The sequence below is a fragment of the Gavialis gangeticus genome, unplaced genomic scaffold (genome assembly GCF_001723915.1).
Source record: "Gavialis gangeticus isolate Ggan-Ray unplaced genomic scaffold, GavGan_comp1, whole genome shotgun sequence".
Lineage (NCBI taxonomy): Eukaryota > Metazoa > Chordata > Crocodylia > Gavialidae > Gavialis > Gavialis gangeticus.
The window spans coordinates 61,827,084-61,846,547 of record NW_017728994.1 but is presented as its reverse complement, the minus strand read 5'-3'; positions in this window follow the sequence as shown (position 1 = coordinate 61,846,547).

The following is a 19,464-nucleotide window of genomic DNA, read 5'->3' as shown; positions in this document are numbered from 1 at the left end:
TGCCTTCCCACTCCAACTGGCACCCCTGGCAGTGGGTGCCAGGTGGACAGGCTGGAGTGCCTGAGCAGCGGGGATGGGTCTAGTGCAGGGAAGGGCAATTATTTCAGGTGGAGGGCCGCTTACTGAGTTTTGGCAAGCCTTCGAGGGCTGCATGACAGGCAGCCGGGGGCAGATAAATATTAATTTTCCAAATTTTTTATAGGTCCCGTGGGCTGGATAAAATGGCCTGGTGGGCTGCATTTTGCCCACCCCTGGTCTAGTGGCAGCTGAGATGCTAGTGGCAGCAGCCAGAAGGAGCCACTGCTGTTAAGGGGTGGGTTGCTGAGTCTGGCTGCTGTGCTGCTCTACCCCACCACATGCTTGGGCTGTGCAAAGCTGAGGGACCTGCCGCAGGCTGGATACAATCCCTTGGCTGGCCAGATCCAACCCACCCCCGAAGCTTCTCCATCCTGGGAATTTTTTAAGTACATGTTAGACAAACATTTGTCTGGGATGATGTAGATAGGTATGATCCTGCCTTGAGTAGGGGGCTGGACTAGATGACCTCTGGAGATCCATTCCAGTTATTTTTTTTCTTTATGATTCCATGTTTCTATGAAGTCTCTGTCTGGAAAATGAAGTTAGGATTCCTTGTGACAAGACAGGCACAATAATACCCTGACGGCACAAGAAACACAGTGTGTACACTACAGTCTAATGCAGAGCTATCCAAAATAGCCTTAAACTGGCTCGGGGTACTCAACCCCTGGCCCACAGGCCAGATCCAGCTCCTGGCACCACGTCATCCGGCCCACACGGCTCCCCATGGGTTTGAAAACTTGGTGGCAAGCAAGTGGTGGCACTGTCTCCCCACCCCAGCTGCCAAATTTCTGGACCAATGGGGAGTCCCAGGCCCTGTGCACTAGATCAGGCATGCGGAGCAACACAAGGCCTGATCCCAGAGTTGGGGGGCCAGGAGCAGAGCAGTGCTGAGCCCCAGTGCCCAATTCCAATGTATAGGGCCAGGCAGGGGCAACATGGGACCGTGGATCCCAATCCTGGGGTGTGGTGCCTGATCCCAGTGCACAAGGCTGGGAGGGCCTGGCATGGGGCCTCAGGGCCCGATACTGGCATATTGTCTGGGCAGGGGTATCAAGGCCTGATCCCAGCGTGCAGGGGCCGGCTGAGGCCACTCCAGGCCCTATCTGGGTGCACAGGGCTGGGCAGAGGCAGCTGGGCCGGATTCTGGCACATGGGGCTCATCCTCTGGCACATCCTCAGGATGTGTCCTCAGGATGCATACACCTTTTGGTATAGGGGCAGAAACAGCGGTGGGGTGAGAGGAGATATCTGGTTCTGGAAGGGATAGCAGGACTGACACAAGGGGATGCTTTTGAGCCTGCTAGGAAAAAGAGAAGCTGTGTTCTTGATATTAGGAAATACCTAGAACACAGGAAATAGTAGGAAACATCAAATACCCATTTGAGACGCAACCAACAAAGTTGCCTCGCTCCTAGATTCCCTCTCTACCAGCCGGAGCAGACCCAGGACTGGCTCAGGCACTTAACTTGCTAGTTTATTGCTGGAATAATTTCTATGCTTACATCAGTATATTTCCATCTCTTTATGAAAATAGGGTGTGAAGGAATGGGGTGTAGGTGTAACTTGTTTATTTTCATGGCTGTGCGCCAGAAATCACACCGCGTGGGCAGATAAAGGTAGTTACAGGTGCTCCAGGTCTTTAGAAAAAGAGTATTTCTCCAGGTCATGGGTTCTGGACACTTCCTCTTGAAGAATATCGTATGCTTTGGAAAGTGTCTGGCCAGGAATTGGCTGTGGATGTAGTAACACAGACTGTTCATGTCTTCTAATTTCCGTCCCAGGTAGTTTTGTTTACAAAAAAAAAGAGGCTTTTTCTCGGATTACTGAATACCATTACCTGTTGCTCATTTGAGCCATTGGTCTCAGCCCAGTCCTTAAAGGACAAGTGCTGACAACCTAAAAATCCATCCAGGCAAGTACATCCTTATTGGCCATCTCCGCTGAAGCTAAGGAGTAAATTGGTGTGGAATCTCCTTATTGCTAAATCCTCCTTTGAGGCCCTGGCTGAAGTATAGTCTATGCTGCCATGGGATTGCCTGTATGGCTTCTTTCAATATAATCAACTTGTGCTAAATGAAATCCTACAGCTCTTTTGATGTAAGTATTGCTAGGTCTCCTAGTGCTCATCGTGTCTAAGTCCGCCCGCCCCCTTGTTCATTAAAAGCTAGTATTGCATTTGAATTACGCGCCAAACCGGAGCTGTGAAGACTGAGGGAGAATGCTACAAAGAAACGCTGTGGTCTCTAAGTCCCTTTGTGGATTTAGCCCCAAATGACTAAGTTGTAGTCATTTGGCACTGTCATTTGGCACTCTCTGTGACTGAGGCACTTCTGCGCCTCAGTCACAGAGAGCCTTCAAAAAGCTCAGCAAATCTTTGTATGTGCTGTGTTCCAATTTTACTGGAACTCCGTGTGCCAATATGGCCATTTAATATGAGCAGAAATAACTTAATCATAAGCAACAGATCTCCTTTTACTGAGTGGTGATAAAAGTATTCCTATTCCATAAATGGATATCATTTTGCCCTCTGAGTAGTTTTTCATTTTATTAACACTATACCCTTTTTACTAGCACATTTTAGAGCTAATATAGGGAAAGCTTCAGCCTTTATAATCCATCTAAGGTCCTTTGCTTCCCAGTGCTCATAAAAGTGCTGTGTTTGGTATGGGACACAATTATTAACTTTCTCTTTATTGGTTTCTTTTGGTTGCATTTTCAAACTTTTTATTGACTTAACCTAGCACAGAGAACAAGAGCTGAATTACATTTCACCTCCTCCTCTTCCTTTTACCCTGAGATGAGGTTACAGTAGCCTCATATACCTAAGTCAATAATCTGCACCCAAATCTAATAAGGATCTAGCAAAGCCCATGAAGTCCAGATGGAGAGGGAGAGATAAATGTCCAATCTACTCGTTAGGTATTTATCTGCCATTAATGGTGAGACACTTGGGTAGATGAGGGGGTGGGGAAGGAGGCAGAAGCTAGAGAATAAACCTTTCCTAAAGTAAAAAGAAGGCAAAGACAAATATAATCATTTGATCCTAAGTACTACTATGCAAGAAACAGTGTACATCTCCAGGAACACACAAGCTTCATTCTCAGAAGTGTGCACTTCCTAGTACATTTCAATAGGTTTGTAATTCCCAGAGGCTCCCTTGAAAATCCCAGCCCCACTTATTCTAAAGGAGTAAGTAACTGTACACAAATTCAACTCTACTTTCAAGCTCCAGGTGAAAGACTATAATTAGGAATTGAAAAGCTGCCTGGCCTCTCATCAGTTGATCTGAAACACCTGTATAAATCTTGAAGTAGATAAGTCATCTACCTCTGAGTGTTAAAAGATGACTCCTATTTTAGGAGACATAGAGAGGATAAGTGAATTGATTAAGGTCACTCAGGCAACCTTTGGCAGAGTTATGGAAAACTCTAATTTTCTAGGTTTTGGGTTTTTTTTAGTGACAAGACTTTTCTGCCATAGGATCATAGGAAAGTAGGGCTAGAAGGGACTTCAGAAGGTCATTTAGTCCAGCCTCCTGCTCAAGGCAGGATCACCTTAAGCCATCTCAGCCAAGCGTCTGTTCAGCTTGGTCCTGAAAACTTCCAAGGATGGAGATTCCTCATTTTTTTCTAAATAGCCTGTTGCCATGGTTGGCCACCCTCATAATCAGAAAGACTGCCTGTAGACATTCAGGGAGGCTGCTTTGACATGGTGTAATTACAATGCATTGGAGCAGACTCGATTCATCAGTCCGCTGGAGCACGCTAATTAGCGCACTCCAGCATCCTCCATGTCTCATGTATTAGTGTCCCCACATTTCAAAATGGCGGTGGGGTTGCTTTAACTAGGACTTATTCGATGAGCTCTACTTAAAATGCCCCCACAGCCATTTTGAAGCATGGGGATGTTGATACATGAGACTCTGCGGGCCCTTCAATTAGAGCGGCTCTCCGAACAGCTTAAATCAAAGCACCTCCCCGGTACCCACAGAAGACATGTAAAAACACCCAACGTTCCTTCTAATCTCCAACCTAAATTTCCTCCGCTGCAGCTTGAGGCCACTGCTCCTAGTTCTGTCTCCTGTGGCCACAGAGTAAAGCCCATCTCCATCCTCTTTTTAATTGCCCTTCAGGTATTTGAAGACTGTTCTTTCTAATCTCTCCACATCCTTCTCGAAACAAACACCCGCATTGTTACGCCTACACTGCTAGAGAACAGAAATGGTGCCAAGCTAAAGTCAGTCAAGCATGTTTTACAAAAACACTTTCTGGGCGAAATCTGGTTTTAAAACAAAGTGGGCATTGTAGCAGGGCGTTGGGATGTGCCCGCTCCTTTATGGGACCAAACAGCCTGAGAGACTGCTTGCAGGTGGCACAGGGGAGCTAATGGGAGGCTCAGCTGACCGGAAGAGGGCTTAGGTTGGACCTATATAAGCCCAGAGCCTGCACCAGTCAGGTAGTTTCTTCCCAGCCACCATGCGGGAAGGAGCTCCTGGCTGCAAGGCAGCAGTGTCCCTGAATGAACCTGATTTGCATTGAAAGACTCAAAACCGGGGAATTGAGGCAAGTGCTCTGTGTTGAGAAAGTGTGGGCTTTTATGGGCAAGTGGCCTTGGGTTTTTTAACCCCAGAGGGTTGAGGTGCCTACTGGAGGGTCTGAGAGCCCAAAAGGGTTGAGTATATAGGCTAGGGAATACTCCTGGGTGGGAAGATATGCCCATGAGGAGATAAAGAAAGTTTGCCCTCTTAAAGGGTTAGAGAGAGCTGTTTCAGCTGTTATTGTGTTTCTGTTATAGCCCAGGGGCTTCTAGCTTTGTTTCTGTTTATACCTGTGGTTTGGGCTGGGATTGTAAGGGTGGTTTTGGAAGTCTGAATAGTGCCTGTGAGGTACATGATTGCCTTGAGCCTTGTCATGGGTGGGCTCAAGACCTGAGCTATTGTTGAATCCAGTGAGGGGGCAGTGCAAGGCTACAGAATAGACTGGCTCCAGGGGCCCAGTGTCTGCAAGGGGCACAGTGAGGTAGGGGCCAAGGGCCCACTGCCAGAGGAGTGCAACCATAGTGGGTTGGAGCCTGGCAGACAGTGGCCAGGGGCCGGGAGACTGAAGGCGATAGATGGATGATAGTGCTTCAAAGCCAGGTCCGATGCAGTGGGCCTAGGCTGAAAGGCCTAGTGAGAGTAAAGGGGCAGAGGCCGAGGAGGCTGAAGTCCCAACAGGAGAGAACAACATTATGATAACATCCACAAGGCTTGGGGTGTGGTGTAGGGGAGGAAAAGGAGCCCCGCACTTTGCCCCTAAGGCTACAGGTGCCCTACAGGTGCCTCGTCAAGTCGGCAGGGAAATACCAGAATTGAAGCTCACTCTGAGGCCTGTTGGGAGGCTCCCTTAATTATTCTTTAATAGTAAGATCAAGGCATGGGGGGCGAGTGAACTAGAGGGAGAGGCCATAAGTATGAGTCAGACAGGAGCCGCAGTCCTACTAGGAGGTGTCACAGCCACCCCAGTGGGTTTGTGACCTGTTACAGGCACTTTTTGCACAAATGTTTAGAACTCATCCAACTATCTTTTGGCAATACAATCTTGACTCCCCCCCCTTTTAAACCAAACATTTTTGTATTGAGGTTGCTGAAAAGAGAAATTTTATCAAGCACCTGCAGCATTCTGACAAACGTTTTTGGTGCAAATGTTTATAGGGGTTACAAATAAAATCATTTCCCTAAAAGCTATAATATTGTTTAAAAAAGCAAGTGAGACTTCTCTGAGTTTGTGATATGCGTAAATGTAATAATGCTCCTTGACGCAATGCTTTTCAACGAAATGCAGATGCAAGAAGTTCAGAACATAGTAGCAGTTCCAAACAAAACAGGAAATAGAATTTATTAGCCAGATGGTTGGAAGAGACTGAAACATTACAGGGAAACCAAATGCTGTAGAAAAAACTTCAGACAGTGACCTTGATCCTTATCAGTGTTCTGTAAGCGTTACTCTGTATGTAAAATGTCCAAGTCCATCCTATTACATTTATTTTCCCTTTAAAATGTTCCTAGTTTTAAGTATGCACCTTAAACTGCAGTCATTTTGATATTATTCTTTGTAGCTTCATGGAGTTTCAAGCCAGAAAGAATCACTAAGTCATTGAGTGCAGCTTCCTGTCTTTACAATTCAACTGGTTACCCTGCAATGAACCCAGTAACTTTCACTTGACCAAAGCACAACTTGAATGTCTTCCTTGATTGGAGCATGTAAGAGTTGGAGAATCTACCACTTCCCTTGCTAGTTCACTGTAATTGTCCATCACCATCATTGTTAAAAATGTGTGCCTTGTTGTTGACTTGCATTTGTCTGGTTTAGCTTCTAGCCATTGGTTTTTGATACGTTTTTTTTTTGACTAGAAGAAAAAGCCTTTAATGCCTGGTATTTTCTCTCTGTGATGTCTGTACTTATATGCTGAGATCAATTTCTTCCCTTTTTGATAAATTCAATGGGTTGAGCTATTTAAGTTTCTCATCGTAAGGCATTTTCCTCCTGTCCTCATATCATTTTAGTGGCTCTTTTCTTCACCTCTCTAATTTTTCAGGATCTTTTTTTAAATGATGGGTAGCAGAACTGTATGCAGTTTTCCATCATTGGGCTCATCAGTGCTGCATACAATGCTAAAATCATCTCCCTACTTCTGCTCACTGCACCCAAATTTATATATCCACAGATCATATTAGGATCCGAATGGGAACTCATTGAATGGCTTATCTATTATGACTTGTGAGTGTCTGTTTTCCAGGATACAATCTCCCAGTCTACAGGTATGTCTGTATATGGAGTTGAAGCATTTTGTCTCAATGGGCTTCTCTTTTTCAGAAAATTTTGCTTAGCGGCAGACTTCTCTTTTCTCCTTTCCTAAGCAGCAGTGCTCAGTTTAGAATAGATCAGCAAATTACTCCAGTCAGCCATCGGGTTTCATTACCACTTCTCAGCACCTGGATTTCTTTTTTCAACTGGATTCCTTTATTTGTCTCCCCCAGTTCCACTCAAAGATTTTCCATCTTTTCTCAACTGCTTAATCTCCAACTGTTGGTAAGGTCAATGATGTCTGTGGCTTTAACAGTGCTGAGGAAGTCAAGCCTTGCCATCATTTAAAGAGCTGTTCTAAGATCAGAGACTCCCCTGCACCCTTTATGGTTTGGGGTTCTTTTGTGTCTCACAAATGTCATGTTTTTTGCCCTTCATTTAGGAGCAGGAATAAAGACGGTCCAACACTCATTCCTCCAAAGGAAGATTTGGAGAAATCTGCCTACTCCACCATTTATGAAGTAAGTCTGTCTGGGGGCAATGCTGGATATGGCTTACTCGGGGGAGGATCCAGAGAGGGTGTAGTAGTGCGGTTGCACCCCGCTTTGCTGTGCTGCAAGGGAGCTCTCAGCATGGGGTCTGGCTGGAGGTCTTGCTTTTGAATATCAGGAGCTGGGAGTGTGAGCGTGTGTCCCTTTCCCTTGCAACTCACTACGTCTTTGTGGCCCAGCCAAAGTGCTGGTGGCGGGGCTGCACCCTCCTCACCCTGTTCCTGGATCTACTGCTAGGCTTGTTAGAGTAAATTAGCAAACCATTTTAGGTATGTGTCAGAGGATGGCTTAGGCGAAATCCAGATCCAGTGTCAGCTTTTCCTTTTGAGTAAGGTAAACTGAATGCAATGCCACTGTCCCTCCTTAGGACTTGACCTTAAACGTTTGAGTTTCCATCTGCGCTCCGTGGACACTGACAATGCCATGACCCGCTTTCCAAGAGAAGTGATCTGCTTCCATGTCCTGGGCCAAGTATTTCCTCTTGACTGACTTAGCTGGATCTACTGTGCACTGGTTGGCTGCAGCCCTGTGCCTCAGAGCTGGCTGTACTTTCATTCTCTACTTCTCTATGGTTTTGAAGAGTTTGGGATGAAAGACAGACACCCACCTCCATATGAAAATGTTCCAGCTTTTCTGCTTCACTGCCTTTCTCTTTCAGGCCTGCAGAGATTCTCCTGAGCTGTAAATCAATAGGCTTAGAATAGTTAAAGATAAGGAATAGAATAAACTGTATTTTAAATTTGCAAATGAGGGAGCTGCTTTAAGGTGCCTCTAACTAGTTGACAGCTAAATCTGACTCTTTCTGTTTCTCTTCCCTGCTACGAAGCAAAATATACGAAGGCAGAGATGCAGTGTCTCAAGACTTCTAATGCTGTGTAGTGTATACTCCAGCAAAGCATACACATACATATTTTTCTCCTTTCTGATGACAGTATATTTCATTATATGGCTTTAACCCTGTATTTTCCATTCACTGGTTGCTACTGTTGACCCATTTGTGTTTTAGAAGAACCAGATGGTGTTAGCATTGTTTACTTCAGGAAACATTTTGAGCATTCAATAATAAAACCAAGAGGAAATCCTTTGCTTCCTTTATGCCTCCTAGCAAGTAACCACATCAATATGAAGTGAGGATGTTTTTGGGTATTGACCCAGTGTCACAGTTCAAAACACAGCCATAAATACTTTCAAGATGTATGCTTGAATCAGATGGGTGGTTGAGGAAAAACCAGTGCTTGTTGGAAAAGAATTTTTTCCTTCTGCAATCACTTTCTAAATAGCTCTGGCATTTTACAATCAACATACAAAGGCTTTTGTATCTGCAGGACCATTTTTCATGTCAACAAACACATTCCTTTGCTTTTCAGTGCAATGTTTAATAATTCTCATTTCCTACAGTGGAAAAACCCCCCTTGTGTTCTATTTGTATAACACAAATTACATGGAAGAAACAAAGCCATATCTGATTAAAGTTATTAAATTAAGAGCATTTGCATAAATCCCTTTTTTTCTAATCTAGTTTGCTGTTGGTAAACAGTGTGTTATCTAGGAAGAGCAAAGCCTTTGGTTTCCAGCCATGCATTTTTTCCCCCGTCCTTTTTGGCTGCACTTGGTAGTGAATGTCTACATGCTTTTCCTAAACTAACTATCATCATATAAATGACAGCCTGGCTTTAAAAAATGAACGAGCAATTTTTTTTTCCTTAGGTTCACAGGTTTACATGTCAGTGGGCATATATCTACATGAGACTTTTACTGGGGAGCTGCCTAATTAGGTCCACAGTAACGTCCCAGCATCTACACGTGCAGCCCTATTAGGCTGTAGGAAACTAATTAACTCCACTGCAGGTTAGTACCTGTAAACACAAGTACAAACGTGTGGTGGCATAATTTAGTGTGCAGCAACACATGTAGATACTGATGGGGCTGGCTGGGGCATGAGGGTCTTCAGTGGGGGCTGCCTGTTGGCTAGCCTTGCACTGGAGCATCTTCGTGCCCCAGCCAGCCCTTCCGCAGCAGGTTGGAGCAGCCCTGGGCTGGCAGGCTGACCACCCAAACCCCCCTGCCAGCTGGGGCTGCTCTGACCCAGCTCAATGTGCTATAGTTCGGGGTGCATAGGTAAATGCAGGACCCTGGAGTAATAAACTCTGGTGTGATATATGCCGGAGTTTATTGCCTTGTATTAATTGCACCCAGTGTGTCACTACATGCTTGCAACAACCATTGCAAAGTACTACTTGACTTCCATGTGAAGGGCAGGCCCCTAGACTGGGAATTCAGGGAGCTGGAGTCTGTTCCTGTTGCTGTCACTGATATGTTATGTGATCTCGGGCAGGTCACTTTGCCTCTGCGTTCCCTTTCCCAGCCTTAGATGGGAAAAGTCATTTTACCTGGTAAATTCTTTGGAGCCGGGCAGATCTGGTACTGTATGTTGTACAGTTCCAAGCACAGTGGGAATCTGTCTGTCAGTTAAGACTATGAGGCATTACCATCACAGAAAGAACAACAAACTTGTCTTCTGCATGGTACCCCAACCCTAGCAAACAAAAACCCCAATCAAAAGCAACACTAGGAATGTGGGCAGCAGAGAAGGCTAAAAAGATGAAAAAACGCAATTTTTTTTTCCAGAAGTAGTGGGGAGGAGCTCAGAGGAAGCCCCGCTATTTCAGGCTTGGCAGTGGGCCTGCAAAACTGTTTTAAAACTTAGCGGGATAGCGCTTGGGGTAAGGGGAGAGTTGTCCTGAGATTCTGTAACCCATGTTCGACAGAGATGGCTGGATTAGAAATGCCTTGGGTATCCATGGTTTACATTTATACAGATCTTAGCACAATGGATCCCTGGTCCATGATTCAGGCTCCTAGCACCAAAATAACACTACCGCTGTTACTAATACTGTGACATACTGTACTAGCACAGTGTATTTTTAAACTTTGAAGTTTACTTCTATGCTTAGCATATTAGCTGCTTCTGGTGATATGAAGACTACTGTAGCCAGGCCTTACTTTTTTTTTCAGGGGTCTATGCATTGCAGAGCAAATGGAGGTGGGGATTTATAAGGGGAACAGGACACTGGTCAGCCAGACCTGTACAAACTGCAAGACAAGACCCTGCCTCGAGCAGGGGGCTGGACTAGATGACCTCATGATGCTGGTCCTTTCCAGCTCTAGTGTCCTACAATCCTGTGATTATTTTTTAAGGTTTCAAAATCAAACTCGCATATGCTAGGAATTGATGGAATTAGGGTTGCCTCTGCAACCTCAATTCAATATCCTTGATACATTATGATACAGCCTTTGGTTACATAATCACATGGAATCCTATTCATTTTCCTGCTTCATTCATTGCTTTGGATCGAGCAGCAATAGGGGAGAATTAGGCTATATATTGACAGAAGCTATTGTCTATAGGACCCCTGCTTTATTTTTCTGTAGAAGCTGGAAGGTGAATGAGGCAGGAACTACAGGAAGAGAAAGTCCAGTCTTTGAGTTATGGTAATTGAATGCTGTCCTTGAAACCTGTCCCTGCCCTTGCCAGTGATTTTTCTATGTAATGGTGGTCAAGTCACTTAAATCAGACTTTTCATAGGGTATCGCTAAATGCATATTCCTTATTTTCCGGCTAGACAGTGTGGTGCCTCATGATCTGACCTGCAGAAATGCTGAGCACCCACAGTTCCAGCTGATGTTAAAGGGAGCTTACTCTGCACCTGTGAAATACTATGTAATGCTAAGTGCTCTGAATTATCAAGTCCCAAGCATCTCCTAAAATTTGTGGTGCTGAGGCTGTTCTGGAAACGGGTGGAATCCATGCTTTATTGGATACCTCGGTACGAGCTGAAGTTGCAACCCCTGTGGTATTGGGATGCCTTCTTGGCACCAGTTCCCAATCTGTAAAATGGAGATAATAGTCTCTCATCTCACAGGAGCATTGACAACATACATTTACTGTTGTTTGCAAAGCACTTGGATACAGTATTGCAGTGGTGGGCACCAGAATGGGCTTTGAATTGTATGCAGTGAATAAGGCACAGGGACATAAACTGGATAGCCGGGAGGAAACATAACTTTGAACAGCTGCTCATTCAATAGGCTGGTCAAGTTGTGCGCCACATGATACAGAGGTCCTGTGGAAAAAAGTATGTAATTAATGTGTACACTCAGTGGTGCTGAACTAAGGCTGTACGGATGAGCACTGCTGAAGTTTTGAGTGCTTGATTTTGACGCCTTAGTAATTACCTTTAATGACTTTTTTAGTTAGGCTTTTCCAAGCTTTAAAAAAGCAAGCTGCAAAAACAGCAGTTCCATCATATGGTATCATATTGCCACCCACTTGGGGCTTCAGCAGGCTTGGAAACTTCAGTACCACAACACAGATCTCTGCCACTGGAGATAAGAGAATAACTGGTGGCAACAGGAGGTTGTCATCCTCTCTGCGGGCCCACACTGTATAGGCATTTGCTGTAGGTTTCATAGATATCGGCTAAGAGCAGAGGGATTGTGAAACACAGACTCAAGTGCCAGCCCAGCCTGGGAAGGGAGCATCTGTCCATTCCCCCAGTCTTAACCGCTTTTGTCCTGCCCCTTCTATCCTGACTCTGCCCTGGTCCTGTCTTCCCAGGGCCTGCCTTAATTTTTTACCCCCAGTTTCCACTTCTCAGACTTCTCATCCCAGTTGTAGTCTCCTTGCCCAGCCATTATCCCAGCTCTTCCTTCTCCTCACTCCAGCTGTCTTGTCCTCAGACTCTTCAGAAAGCCGGTCCCGCTTCTTTCCACCTGGCACCTCACCTGTATCTTCCTTCACCGACTCCATCCTAGGTGCCATCTCTGGGACGCTTATTCAGTCTGTCTCCTCCATTCCCATCCCTTTTTCCTTTCCCTATCCCCTTGTCCCTGTCTCTGTGCCAAGACATTTCCAGGGTTCCCCTTGCTCCCGTTCCTTGTCAGATGCATTTTCCTTTCTCAGCCTCCTCTGCGTCCAGCTCCTCTGATGTCAGTTCTCTCCCAGCCAAACGTAACAGTGCCCGGCCGTTTCCCACACTGGAACCTTGTCCACGCAGTCATATTTTTTTCTTCTTCATCTTTGCTTGCAGTCTTTTCAGGTGCCAGAGGACAATTTACTCTTTCCTTCATGCCTGATGCAGCTTTTGCCTCGCATTTGACTCAGACGGCTTGCTTCTCCTCCCTTTCCCTGGGAGGAGGCCATTGAAAACAGAGGAGAAACAGGCTCTATTCTGTCCCGGGGCCTGGCCCGACCAGGCACAGAGCATCCCTTGCAGGAGAGGTCCGGCTTTATCTCGTATTCGTGGGCTGATGCACAGACAGCGACTTTGTAGGATTGATAAATGAGCAGTTTGGTTGCATTATAGAAGCTATGAGCATGATCAAGACTGGGATCTTCAGTTAGTTAAATTCTACAAAGTCTACACAGAGCATGTTTAAACTGTTCTTTCAAAGGCTTATAAATTGGCCGAATCGGAGTGAATTATGCAAGGTAAAACATGACATATCCCTAAGATAAAGGATGTTCCCTTGCCAAAATTTAAGGCCCTCAAATTTAAGCACGTGGACATTAGTGCTTTTCAAAGAAACTGTTTCAGAACATCCTAAAAGGGCAAGTTAAACTTATTTCTTCCTAGCTCAGCTCTTTGAAATGATGAAATGTTTTGGCTGAAATTTTCCAGAGCAATTCAGCTGAAGACAGACACTCAGCATGGAAAATTTTAAGCTTGAATGCTTAAACCTGGCCAAGTCATAAGCAACTGGGAACAGAGTCATAGAATGGGAAGTGTCGGCCAACTGTATTAATGGGTGGTACTGCTCAGCCAACCTCTAATTAGTCACTCAAAACACCATTTTTTAAGGTGAGAGACTGACAGGACTATGCTTTTGAATGGAATAATTTCCATGTGGATGATTTTGAATTGATGGCAGGGCGCTCAGAGCTGTGGGTGGGTGATTTTTATTGTTATTTTGGAAGTAATGGATTTAATAGTTCAGGAATGTGCTTTCATGACAGTCTGACAATTCTTCTATATTCCTAAAATCTTGTCATTCATGGGGGATTCTCATTGATTTCATTGGGATTGAAATTGGGACTTTAGTAAGTAAAATCATTTAAACCCAGCGTTTACCCTCTCTTTAATCAAACACAAAACAAAATCAGACCTTTGTTTGCTCTCACAATGAGGTCTTCCTGTTGCTAAAGGTCCAGAGACAGACCCAAGCACTTAACTTTAAAATGAGTTTACCATACTAACATCATTACATTTTATCAACTAAGCATTTCCCCAAGTGGAGAAATGGGATTATTAAGAAAGTGGGATGGATGAGCATAATGTCATGTCTCAGCTATTACCTGGGCTGGTGTAACATAAATCCTGGCTATGCCTGATAGACCATATAATCTAGCCTTCATTGTAGTGTTACAACATGAATGGGGATAGAAAGTTGTTGTGATGAAATATTTTGCTGACACCCTACAAAATATTAAAGGAAATGCCTTCAAAGTATCCAAGAGGTTTTGGGGGTTGGTCTCTTCTCCTTTTTTTTTGTCTGCCAGCATTAGATATTCTTGATCCTGTTGTCAGCTGCTCAAAGTCAGTACACAAAGGCGGACAGTCTGCAGCAATGATAACAATTTACTTACCAAGAGGTCGTTACTTAACTGTTAATGGAACACTATTTCTTTTAATGTATAATTGATGACTGTTGGACAGGCATTCAGTCCCTATGAGAGGTATGTCACTTCTTTCAAGGCACCCTCGTGCAATTTTATTTAACCAGCTGTCTAACACAGCCACGTGCAAAATATTAGTACAACTGCTTGCAAAAACCCTTCTTCCGGTATCCACTCTCAGCTAGTAAATGGAACGTAATATCTTGCTGACCTTAATAGAACTTGTTCTTAGCAAGACACGGAAGTTACCTGAACATAATTTGGCTGAATTCCCTCTACAGGCTCTTGTAGAATATATTTTATCCACATTTCCTTTTCTGAGAATTAGTTTTTACACGAATTTAATTTGTATCCTGTAAACATTGTTTCGAGGTTTTAAAACTTTTATGAGTCTCAGGAAAGTGAGGAGAGGCAAAATGGGAGGGTTATGACTACAGCTTTCAGCCATGCGTGCTTAAATAGGGATTACTTTCAATCAGAACGATGTATTGCACTCCCAGCTGCATTACAATGAATAAATAAGTGACTTCTTTGCTTTTGCAGATGTCTAGAGGTCCTGGACACATCTGAAAATATGTGCTCTGCAGCCAAACACAGAGATAAGTACAGGGCAGCTGTGTAGATAATATGATTATCCTTATTCTAATAAAGTTCCTTGCTCAATGTTAGGAAAAGCAATTCTGTTTTTTACTTTCCAGTTGTGGATGCTGTCATGTGACAATAGCAATTAAAGTCCCTATTCTGTAAAAAGGTTCCTTTTTTTTCCAGCTCACTTTAGTGGGCCCCTATAAAAATAGTCTCTTTATTTTAGCTAATTAAATAGATCTAGATACACAACCTCTTGCATCCAAGTCAAATTCACTGGGCTTCAGCCAGAGCAGACTGGAGCCTTTGTGCCTGGAGAAGCTTTGGAATGAAAGCTGGTCTACAAAAGATAAGTTATCACTAGAGATGGCCACAAAATTTAGATCCGGATGCAGACTTTGAAGCACCCCAAAGCTGAGGGGTGGTCTGGCCTTGCTTTCTGTGCTGCTTATCTCTAGGAATGATTAATTAGGACAGCAGGATTACATTTTCATTTTCTTTGCATTCATAGCTAATTTGCGCTGGCTTAAAAAAATTACTCAGCTGAGATCTACAGTCACCTTCTAACCCTTGCCCATGTTCTCGTCTCTGTCAGCACTGACATGGAGTACCTTTTTCTTCCACTTCCAGGTACTGAGATTTTACTTCCTCTTTCTGTGCTAATTTTCTGGCCCACTAACTCTGATATCATTTGCACTGTCTGTGTTCAGCTCGGCCCTGTCTAACCTGTCAGGCTCATGCAGGTTTGTCACTGAATTGTTCCTGCAGTTCTAATCCGTATTCATGGCAGGAAGCCACATGTCTCCCAAATTTAGAAATGGGTTAGATGAAATGTAAACTTAAATAGATGATCAGTTTCTTTGATTGACATTCAATTTTCTTAGAAATAAGGGGTCATAAAAGAATCTACTGAAAAGTCCACGTTTGTATCTTTATTTATTGTACTTATTAACTATAAACAATTTAATGTTTCTGAATTACTGCTTCATCTCATTTGGTTTTGCTGTGACCTTGAGCAAAACGTTTTCAAGACTCTCCCTAATGGACCTTTTAAAATGATGACAATGAAATATTCTGGTTTCTTTGATAAAGAGACCAGTGCTACACTGCATATTCTCTTAATGTTATTCTACAAAATAACCATTATAATACCATTGTTTTTTTCACTCTGGCTTTATTTTGCCACATCTACTTTACAACACTCTACATCTAAAATATTTCCCTATTTGTGCAAAGCACGTTTCTCTGCCAGGGGTAATGTAATGACCAAGCGATGACCCTCATTTTTATGTTCCTCCTACTGTGAAGAGGAATTGAAGATGAAATGTAGGGAGTTAATAGCTGTATAGCCCTAGTGAATCTAGCAAATCTAAAGAGCCCAGTCATGGGATCCATTTAAATATTAAAGCAGTTTTTATGTGGCTAAACAATATTTGATGCAACTCCCCTGTATGCTTTTATCCATCTAGATAGATATTACATGATAGACCTTAATTGTAAAACTCTCTCTCTCTTCATATAGAGTGGATCTCCTTTCCCTGCATGGCATTTAGGTTGAAAATGGATAATCATGAAGGAGCATCCTCAAAAGTGCTGGCTGATATTGACAGCATCTGAATTTTAATCTCGTGAGTGCTGAGTGCAATTAAAAGCACTTAGTGCCTTTCAGAACTGGGCTTTAAAATCACTTCAGTGGTTTTGCAAGCGTAGCAGTTCTCAAAATGGAAGAGCAGGGAGGGGCTGAATAGGACCCAACCTGGTAAGGAAATAAGCAGCTAGTGAGTAGGGCTGTGTGAAGTTTTGGTTGCTAATTCGATTTGGTGGAGATTCGGTCTGATTCGGTGGCCAAATCTCCGTATCTGAATCGAATCGAGAGACCCTTTAATCTGTCCGAATCGAATCGGAACCCTCCAAATCAATTCGGAAAGATTCAGCTATTTGGCCATAGACACAGCTGTAAATGCTTTTTCTACATACTTCAAGGTACCGGGTGGCTTGTGAGCGCTGCGATGCTGCGGCAGACGGAGCGTTCCACGGAGCGTGGGGGGCTCCCCCATGCACTGGGCAGCGGAGCTGGAAGTGGACCAGAAGCGCTTCCGGACCACTTCCAGGTTCACCGGGGAGTGTGCCGGGGGGGGGGTCCCCCCGGCTCGGTGCCTCCTGGGTCTGGGGGGGAACCTGGGGTTCCCCCATGGCCGATTGCTGAGCTGGGGGGTGCAGGGGAGCCCCCCAACATGCTCCCCAGTGGACTCAGAAGAGGACCAGAAGTACTTCTGGTCCACTTCTGGGTTCATTGTTGAGCACGTGGGGGTCCCCCCCATGCTCCTGTGGGATGCTCCATCCTCCCCAGTATCACAGTGTTCATGAGCCACGCCTGGCTTGTAGAAAAACATTTAAAGCTGCGTCTATGGCCAAATCACTGATTCTCCAAATCAGCATCAGATCTTCAGATTTGGATTCAGATGAATAAAATCAGGACTAGTGATCCAAATCAACAAATCAAATCACTGTCCCTGATTCAGGTTGAATTCGAATTGAATAGGGCCTGTTTTGCACACTCCTGCTAGTGAGGTATTCAGTGCCCAAAACCTTCAACTGGCTTCAGTGTGAGAGGGATTAGCATCTCACCAGTGTCTTTTGAGTACTGCCTTGCAACCCCAAAAATAGATTTTTATAAAGTCTTTCTTTCCCCTCCCACCCCCCCTTTTTTTTTCTTGAAAGTTTTCTAATCTTAAACCACGAACATAAAATCCTAACACCAGATATGCAGCTTGTATCAATTGCTGTGGCTTAGCTGAAGCCACTTTATATCAGTTTACAGCCACGCAGGATCTGGCCTACATTCTTGCACAAGGAAGCAGCGATGCTTACTGTGTAAATTGAAAAGTGAGCTGCAGTAAAGCTAGGTGTTATCATTGTTGTGTACCAAGTGGCTCATTGGGGGCAGTCTTCTTGACTTACTTCATGCTTCCATCAACTGGGCTGGAAAACTGGCGTAAAAAGTAAAACCTCATTGAACACTGGCTGCTTTGGCTTGCCAGAGTTTCCCCAAGTAGAAAAACTTTTTCAATAAAATTGACAATACAAATGGTCCCATCCTTTTCTACAGATTTCATTTTTAAAAGCACAGTATAGTGTATTACTACCAGTTTGTACTGTAGGATGGGGGTGAGTAGATACAGAACTGCCTGGTCACCCCTGGGACTGTGATTTCAAAATTATTTTAAAGCCTTAGCTGAAATTATTTCAGTGATCTCTGTTTAATCCCCTAAGGGCAGTGATCCATATTGTAAACCCTTCACACATAATTTGACCCAATTAGCAATGCTTGCTTCCTAGAGCATCATATGACTGATAGAGAGAGCTGGAAAGTTTTACCTATTGAAAAGCAGGTTGCCCAAGATGGAGCTGAGATCAAAACGATAAGCGGTGTAGGAAGATTTGTACTGCACACCTCATGTGGCACTAGGCCAAGGTTGATTAAAAAAGTTAACTTTCCTGCCTGAGAGGAAATATTCACCCATCTTTCTTCCCAAAATAATATGGAACATTGGGCTTGATTCCAGCCTGGAAATCTCTCCTGTTGAGTCATGGTCTACTTTAGACCCACCTTACATTCCTTAGGCAATGTATTTTACCAACTCCTGTAAGGAACTGACCTTCCTATCACTGTGTCAAATGATCTGTCAGAAAGACACTTCTATGATCTGGCTAATGAACTCCCCAGTTTGTGCTACTGCTTGATTAGTAATGCCAGAGATTTAACCAAGCCGACATAATTCATGAGTCTAAGCCATAGCTCTGGATGAGTGTTCTCCCTGTGTTCCCTTTCTTTCTCTACCCCTCCTCCTCCATGCCAGTTTCTATACAATATGAAAATATTTAATTTTTTTTTTTAAGGAAAAATCATAAGCAATTTCTCGTATATACACATTTGTCCTCCTATTGGTTTCCAGTCATAGTGGTTCATAGGGCCATGCTAAAAATTCTGTCAATTTATGGACACTCGTCTAAGAGCTTTCAAGGTGAAATTTTAAGTTCTGTGGTTTTAGTTGGTGTTTAAGAAAATAGAAAAATCCATATCTAATTTCTGACCTATTATACCTCTGCCATGTAAATAATGGTCAACTGCAGCCTGTGGGCACTATGTTAATAATCTTTGTATTACAATATCTTGTAAGGTGCAAAAAAAAAAAAAGCGACAATTACTTTTGCAAAACAAGTTTAATCTCTTTGATGCAATGTATATTTAAAAATATAAACAAGCACATTATGGATAATCAGAGACACTTTTCCACTGTTTCTGTGAAATATCATGTGTGACAGTTTATCTGTTTTATCCTGTGCTGATTGTAAGAGGCTAATTATTTTCCCAGGACAGTCTTGGTGTAGGAAGTTAGATGATCAATGGATAGCGTGTGTGTGTGTCTGTGTGTGTGTCCCAAAACTATGTTGGGGCTGGGTAAGTGAAGTATTAGGACTAGCTGATATTAGATTAGGTTTGCCAGATCCCAGCGGTGCTAATGAATGTAGCTAAAACTAGAAAATGGGTTCTGACAAATGGGCTGGTAACCAGGTAACAGATCACCTGGTAAGGGATTTGATCACCTGATGAGATTGCTTGGGGTGGGGGGTCATATGACAAAGGGTACTAAAAATTAGGAAGCAGTCGAACAATAGGAATCAGTCACCGGTAGCGGCCTCAGGGGAGGCAAACCGGGCGACTGCCTCAGAGCCCCTCACTTTATGAAAATAAAAACTAATTACACTGAATATTTGTATTATC